The 1903-nt window shown below is 60.9% G+C and overlaps 1 protein-coding gene across 1 annotated transcript in view; it reads left to right on the top strand.

The window, feature by feature from the left end:
- The window catches only part of GRIK5 (glutamate ionotropic receptor kainate type subunit 5), a 78250-nt gene that overhangs the window by 75139 nt on the left and 1208 nt on the right, over positions 1-1903 (top strand). The gene's annotated exons all lie outside the window — the stretch shown is intronic.

Raw genomic sequence — 1903 nt, 5'->3', positions numbered from 1 at the left:
GGGAGTGTGTGCAGGCCGCCTGGGCCGGCGGGAGTCTGTTGCGTATGTTGGCTTTGTGTGCGGGGTCCGCGGAGCATGGCCCAGCCCTCAGCACCTCCGCCTGACCTTGCGCGCTTGCGTGCTCAGCCGTGTGTGCGTGTGCCTGGGTGCATGTGTGTGCATGTGTGTGTGTGCAGTCCTGGCTCTGCTAGGCCCTGTCGGCACATTCTGCCTGCGATTGTGTGACTGTGGTTGTGTGTCCGACTGTCTGCAAAGGTGTCTGCATTTGCAGCGCCTGAGAGACTGTGTTTGTGTGTGTGCGGTCTTAGCCAAGGTGGGGACAGGTCCAGGCTGTAAGATGGACAGCCAGGTGACCTCTCTTTCTCCTTCCAGGCCCCCGGGGGGGGGGCGCTCTGCAGTGCCCTGCGGCCTGGGGCTGCAGGGTGTGTGTCCAACCCCTAATGGGGGGAGCAGACAAAGAGGGGGTGCTGAGGGAGGAGGAGGAGCAGAGCAATGGCAGGGAGACTGAGTGTGTGGCTGAGCATACGAGTGCAAATGCGTGTGTGGGGGTGAGCGTGCATGCCTGGCTATGCCCTTGCCTCCGTGTCCGTGTGTCCTTGTCTGTCTGTGAGTCTCTCCAGCAGACGCTGCCTCCTTCCCTGGCTGACCACCTGACCCCCACCGCAGCCCTGGATTCCTCCCTGTGTGTCTCAGGCGGGGTGTGAGGAGGGGAAGGAGGCTGTGGGTTGGGGTAGCTGGATGAAGAGGGAGGGGAGAAAGATGGCGGAGGAAGCTGGATAGGCCTAGGGATGGAGGTGGGGGTGGGGCTGCAGATCTGTGGACTGCGGTGGGTGAGGGGGAATGGGGAAAAGAATTGGGAGGGAGAGGACTAGAATGTGGGAGTGAGTGATGGCTTCCAGGTAAGTGGAATGGAGGAGGGGAAGCTGTGGGTAGATTGGGGAAGGGGGCTGAGGCCAAATGCCTTAGAGAAGAAAGGAGAGGGGGGTCCTTAGGAGAAGTGGGGCCAGGAGGAGCAGCGAAGGTGATTTAGACATGAGAGGCAGAGAGACAGACAGAGACACACAGAAAGATAAAAATCAGCAGAGACACAGAGAGAAAGAGAGACAGACAGAGATTCAGAAAGAGACATGGGTAGAGACAAAGACAGAGACATAGGCAGAGAGAGACAGAGAAAGAGACATGAGTGAGACACAGACATGGGAAGACATAGAGACAGAGAGAAACTGAGGCTGAGAGGAAGAGACACAGACAGATTTCCTGTCCAGAGACAACCACGTCAGCCTGAATGACGGGAACAGGAGGTCGGGGGCAAAGGGGAGGTTGAGGGAGAGATGCTCAGAAGACCCAGACACCCTGAGAGGGAGAGAGATGCTGGCTGAGGTGCAGAGGCTGCGTGAGCTGGCGCGCGGGCGTCAGGGAGAGGCAGACAGCGCGGAAATGGCACGGAGCCGCAGAGGCGGGCGACAGCAAAACAGGCGTATCCCCCACGTTTGGAGATGCCTCCACCCCACAGTGCACCCATCTGGGCCTCCTGCCTGAACTGGGAAAGCCTCGGCTCCCCACTCTGCCAAATGGAAACCCGCCCCCAAGGGATCTGGTCATGGCAAGGGCAAGCAGCAGCCTGCCAGAGACTGGGGTGTCCACGCCCCCTCCTCCCTCAGACCCAGGAGTCTGAGCCCCCAGCCCCCATCCTCCCTCAGACGCAGGAGCCCAGGCACCCAGACCCTCCTTACTCAGACCCAGGAGTTCAAGACCCCAGCAGCCTCTTCCCTCAGATGCAGGAGTCCAGGCCCCCAGCCCCCTCCTCCCTCAGACCCAGGAGTCCAGGCCCCAGCCCCCTCCTCCCTCAGACCCAGGAGTCCAGGCTCCCAGCTCCCTTCCTGCTCAGACCCAGGAGTCCAGG

This window comes from Trichechus manatus, unplaced genomic scaffold (genome assembly GCF_000243295.1).
Source record: "Trichechus manatus latirostris isolate Lorelei unplaced genomic scaffold, TriManLat1.0 scaffold00216, whole genome shotgun sequence".
In the NCBI taxonomy this organism is placed as follows: Eukaryota; Metazoa; Chordata; class Mammalia; order Sirenia; family Trichechidae; genus Trichechus; species Trichechus manatus.
This window is presented reverse-complemented; position numbering and strand designations above follow the sequence as displayed.